Here is a 6332-nt window from a genome sequence, read left to right on the forward strand (position 1 = left end):
GAAAGGTTAGAGAAAATATAACAATAAGTTGGAAAATTAAGAAGAAGAAAAATGAGTTTAAAAAAAGAGAGAGAATGTTGAAAATGGGTTGATGATGTGGTCGTTGATGAGATTTAACAAAAGCGTAACAATAATAAATACTATGTTTTAGCTTTTAGATATAAATATAGATAATGAATCGACAAAGGAGCTTTATAATGAATAACTAGCGTTATGTGCATGTTTACATACTCTTCGATATTAATAAATATATAATAAATAAATATTTATTTTAAGCTATAAGTGTAAACACAAATGGTCATTGTTTATATATAAAATGTGCATCATAATTTTATGAATTTGTAATTTTTTGCGTACTTATAGTTTTTTATTTATTTTTAATCAATATATTATTTTGATAAGGTGTTTTTTTTTTCTTTTTCTCTTATTAATCTAAGAGTGTTTGTGTAATTGTTAGTGGGAATAGAATTTGAAGATAATTTTAAATTTCAAGATTTACCTTTTGTGTTATTAAAAATTCACTAGGCAAAGCTTGTCTCTACCTCTTTCGCAAAGCTTTACTCCTAACTCTCACACACGCTCACACAAACACAGAAAAAATATATCACCACTCTTTTTATAAGAGGGGACACACCTCCTAATTAGGGCACTTCCTAATTATTTTTTCAGACGATGTGAAATTCTAAAAGAAATAAAAAATTGTCTAAACTTCTCCTATCATGGGCTGGACTCAACAGATCACCAAGAAGAACATTCAGAGAGAGTTATCATGCAGCTGGCAAAAAAATCAATGACAGGGAGCACCTCTTTCTTCCCTGGGACATTTAGTAAAGCCAGAAACATTGCACCTAAAAGTAAAGCTCTTTTTCATCCGTTGTCAACCAACATTGCTCTCAAATAAGTAGATCATAATTGAACCCTATTAACCTTTAAAATTCATTGTCTATACAAAAACATAGGCGGATACAACCATGGGATGCTTGAGGCAATCCCCATAGACTATGCCCCTTGCAACTGCTGAGAAGAACCTCATTACAGATGTACTTGTTTTTGAAAAAAAATAGGTTCCCCAAAAGTTTAAGACTCATACATTAGACTCAACTATCTAAACGAGTAGAAGATAGAGAAATGTATGGGATTCTCCCAAAAGCATAAACTGCTAGGAAATGACAAGTTTAATCATTTAACCATAATTTAATAGGTCTAAACTAATTTTCCAATACAAAACCTGCCCAGATAAGGACTTGAGTCTCTCAAATAGTTTTTTAGGTCCAAGGGCTAGACATCTAACTCCTAGAATGGCACAGGAATGCGTTATTTTCATACCAACCTAAGGTGAAAATCTCATGGTAAAAACCATCAAAATAAATGTGCACAACTTTCTACCCTTTTGTCATGGACTCATGATATTATAGAAAACTAAATGCTTAGGCCTCTGGGTGTAGAATTTGGCCTTGTAACCCTTTCAGAACCCTCTAACTTTGTAGTTCTCCTTTTGATGTAACAAAAAAAAACCTTGTGCTCTTTGGAAAAAGGTATCACCAAGAAGAGAATTCAAAAAGAGTTGCCATGCACCTGGGGAAAAAAATCCATGATGGACAGCACCCCTTTCTTCTCTGGGTTATTTTAGTAAAGCCAGAAACATTGCCACTGAATAAAGCTCTTTTTCATTTATTGTCAACCAACATTGCTTTCAAATAAGTAGATCGTAATGACCACCGCACACCCTTGGTGCGATGGTCGCTCTACAGGTATAAGTGCTTGTGAGGTGTGAGAGGCAAGGGTCGGGGTTCAAGTCTCCAGGAGGAAGCTTCATACACATATACACTTAGATTTGACTAGAGTAAAAATTTTATCTTGTATTAAAAAAAAAAAAGTAGATCATAATGAACCCCATCAACCTTTCCAATATGTAATCTTCATTAATTAACATAGATAATTAAACACAAAAACATAAGTTGATACAACCATATGGTTCTTGAGGCCATGAGGCATACCCATAGATTAAGTATGCCCCTTGCAACCACTAATAAGAACCTCAATACAGATGTACTTGTTTTTGTGAAAAATAGTTTCCCCAAAAGTTGAAGCCTCTCAAACATCAAACTTTAAGCTAATGTAGTATATACCTAGATGTATTCTCTAGGCAACAACTCACTCTTAGTTTTCCAACAAATGAGGCTGCTTCTGTGAGGCACGACCTTCAATTGACCCCTGATATTCAATGCAAACCTTTTCAACTCCATGTGCTTAATGTCATATAGATAGATGCAACCATAATTCATGTTAGTCTTATGCTTAAACATGATTACTTCACCATTCCTTAAACTAGACAGGACAACAAGTTTGCAAAAATCTAGCAAAGAATGTTTGCATTTGTTGGGTAATGAAGGAATATTTAAAGTTGTACAATTTACTGACCCTGCAAGAATGTTTCTTGAACCAAACCTGTGCAACACTTTCAAAATCCAAACATCAATTTGTATATTAGAGACATTGTACACAATGGAAAGTTATCCACCCATCTCCAACAAAGAATATCTTTTCCTGTCAATCTCCTCTCCAAGAGTTAGAAGATACGTTTTCCTTGGTGTTTCATCATTCACATCCATAGAAATAACATATTCCTTTGAACTAACATACCAATGCAAAACCTGCCCCTATAATGACACAGGGTCACTCCAACGAAATTTATCAAGGTTAAAAGGCCGCTCAAATGGCACTTTGAATGGACCAGGAATGCATTTCCATTTGTTATCAGAACAACCTAAGGTGAAAATCTCATATCCAAAACCATCAGTGTACATGTGCACCACTTTGTACTCTTTGGTAGAAGGGTTAAATCCCAGTGCTATTGTGGGCAACCGGAAGGGCATTGAGGGAGTTTAACCATGCACTTGGTAAGAAAATTGATGACATTTAGCTTCCCTTCAGTTTTTGAATCATGAATTAGAACCAAGCCATTGCAACTAGACCTAATACATCCCATTCTCATTCCAGCAAAATCAAGTTTATCTAACTTGAAGTCAAGCTCTTTTGCAACCATTCTCAACGATATTGCTTTCAAACGCGGGTATGTCTTGACTGTTATCAGCAATTCGGTAATACTTTGAATGAAATCTGGGCAATGAACTTTTTGCTAGAGATTATTTCATTCCATAATTTGCATACATACCTGTACTTTTGAAGATATTCGGCTGGAATCTTCATTATAATGTTATAGATGACAAGTTCAGGAAAATTCGGGAGGGGATTTTGTTTTGCCTTGTGGTATTTCAGGAGGTTCTTCTCTTTCGTCTTGTAGTGTGTAAAAATTTCTTTAGAGTCAAAGATGAAATTTTCATAAAGAATTGCAAAAGGATTTTCTTCTTCTTCTTCTTCTTCTTCTTCTTCTTCTTCATTGCAGTATTACAGGGTTTTCTTCTTCCCTTTCAACTCGTACCTCATTTTTGTTTCTCCTGAAAAATTGGATACTGCAATCAGATATGTACAAAGGGGGAATTTCTAAAAGCAATCTTATATTAGAAATATAAACTGAATGCACAATGTATGCAAGTTTACAGCAAAACTGAAAACAACTCTGATTGCTTAACTAGTCTGCGAAGCACTAAGCAGATCCATCTGGTTCACAATGCAACAACAAGATAAATTGGCTTACAACAGTTTACTCTCAACAAAGTGTGGTCAAGCAATTAAATCTTACAAGTGGTCTTTAAGCACATTTAATTAGGGAATAGGTAATTCTTGCAAGGGTGATGCAATCAGTGGCATTGAGGTTGTGATCTTTTTTTTCCTTTTTCTTTTTTTCGTTTTGATGAACGAAAAAACTTTCAATTAGACAATGTAAATATTTACATTTACAACCAGTCCAAACACTGCAGCCCCAAAACAGCACAACACCATGCCCAATAGCTTCACAACTAACAAGAATAAAAAATAGAATGCTTAACATCTTACACCAAAGCAACCTATATCTAATGTCAGCAGCTATAGCTTGCATCAAATCTTCCTCAGATTCGGCTCTCCCATTTTATATTAGAGCATTCCAATCAAGCCAAAGATGGTAGATGGTCCTAATATACCCAAGCTCACTGAGCAATAGTCATTTGAAAACTATTACCTTCCAACTTCTTAAGATCCCAATCCAGCTTTTTTTTCATGGCACCAAGACCAAGACTATTGTGGGGTAGTTGATTGAACTAGTATATATTGTTGTCAAATAAAAAACTCAAGATTGAATCTTGCCTATATTGGGGGAAGGGGATCAGGTTAGACAAAGGTTCAGCAAACTTTATGCGTGTATCCACGAGCAAAATCAACAAACAATAATTAGGATTACATTTATACTCACAAATTGTCACAAATTTATAAACATAAGCTAATACCCACAGCTGACCTCACACTAATAAACTCTTACACTATACAGAACTTATTCTTCTAACTCACACGCACCAAAGCCACCCCACCACTTTATGTATAGAGGTTGTTTATTTCCTTATCGAAGTAAGATTGCCACTTTTAATATGATCAATGCGCCTCCTCACTCCATAGTATTCTACTAATCAATCTAAGATTCCGAAATCAACTAGGAAACATCTAAACTATTCCCATATTGACTATACTTCTCCTTTTTTTCAAAAGACCTATGGACTATATAACTAATTAATATATATATATATATATATAGAGAGAGAGAGAGAGAGAGAGAGAGAGAGAGAGTGTGTGTGTGTGTGTGTGTGTGTGTGTTTGAGAGAGAGACAACAATTATCAAAAAAGTACACACAAAATTGTGGTTTGATGGTAAAGAATGAACTCTTCTTCGTGTTATTGATGATAAATTTTTTTTAATGGAGTGGTTTTTCCAGGATCATATGAAGGTTCTATAACATCAAGCACAAACTAAAACTACTCTGTCACTTAGCCAAAAAAAAAAAAAACCAAACTACTGTGTCTAACAATGCCTTGCATGTATAAACAGACCTTCATCCATAACCTATCTTGTCCTCCACGTATGCGTGTATAAGAAAAGTTCTTGCGCTACACGTTTGACCCTAGTCGAGAAGATTCCTATAAGGAAAAGAGCTCTAGGTGATACGTAAAATCCACAGATTACTCTCCTAGAAGAAAAGTACTTCCTCACCAAGGTGCTTATTTTGGCCTCACACTACTATATATACCCCAAAACCCTCATAAACCAAGATACGCCTAATTCACTTTAGCTCTAGCGCTTTAGGGTTGCGAATAAGAAAGAAGCCCTAACTTGACCTTCCAAGGGTTTTTGGCCGGCATCACACCGGTGCCCTTTGTTTGGTCTTGTCTTTTGTTGTGCAGGTGTTGTTTCGAGTCAAGTGAGGGTCACGCAACAACTGGTGGATTTTTCTCACCATCAAATGATATTCTTAAAAACTAATTCATTTTTTTGTACATGTTTAATATCAAACTAGACAGTTTTTGTATACTCCTTGGAATTTAATAGAGTTTCTAACAAAAATATAGTTTAAAAGATGATAAGTTCCCCTAAAAAATATCTTGCAAATATATATCTGTAAAAGTTGTTAATTTTATATACAACATATTTCTAAATTATGACTTACTCTAATATCAAAATATTAATGTTTATATATATTTGTATGTGTGTTTACGCATGTGTGTGATAGTTTATCTTAACTCGTAACTACTATATATTAGTACCAAACTTTGACCCTCCAAACAAAAAATCTTAGCTCTGTCCTTGCATACAACACTATGGTTCCTATAATAAAATAATTAAAAAAAATGGAATGTATTTATTACCATCTATGAGGTCTTTTATTTGAAAATTGTGTAAGATGACTCAATTTGTTTTTTTTTTTTTTTTTTTTTCCAGAATAGAAATTCTACTCAAGGCTAATCTAAGGTTGTATGTGTGTAAAATCTTCTCCTAGAGACTTGAATCCCTACCCTTATCCCCCATACCTCATAAACACTTATATTTGTGGAGTGTTTATGAGGTAGTAGACTCAATTTGTAATGGTACATAAATGGTCCTAAGGGTATGTTCAACTTTAATCAGAAATAAATGTGCTCATAGTTAATTTTCAAAATAACAATATGGTGTTCTCTATCTTACTTTTGTCGTTGGCAATTTAAAGCACAACTTTAATCAGAAATAAATGTGCTCACAGTTAAATTGCAAAATAACAATTTGGTGTTCTCTATTTTACTTTTGTCGTTGGCAATTTAAAGCAAATTATATATGTAGATTATTTGCTGCCTCATACGCTGAGAACTTGAAGAATATTTGTGTTTGGTTAGAGAAGTAGCCTGTTCAATTAATGCAACGGTAGTTTCAG

Source organism: Castanea sativa, chromosome 9 (assembly GCF_040712315.1).
Source record: "Castanea sativa cultivar Marrone di Chiusa Pesio chromosome 9, ASM4071231v1".
Lineage (NCBI taxonomy): Eukaryota > Viridiplantae > Streptophyta > Magnoliopsida > Fagales > Fagaceae > Castanea > Castanea sativa.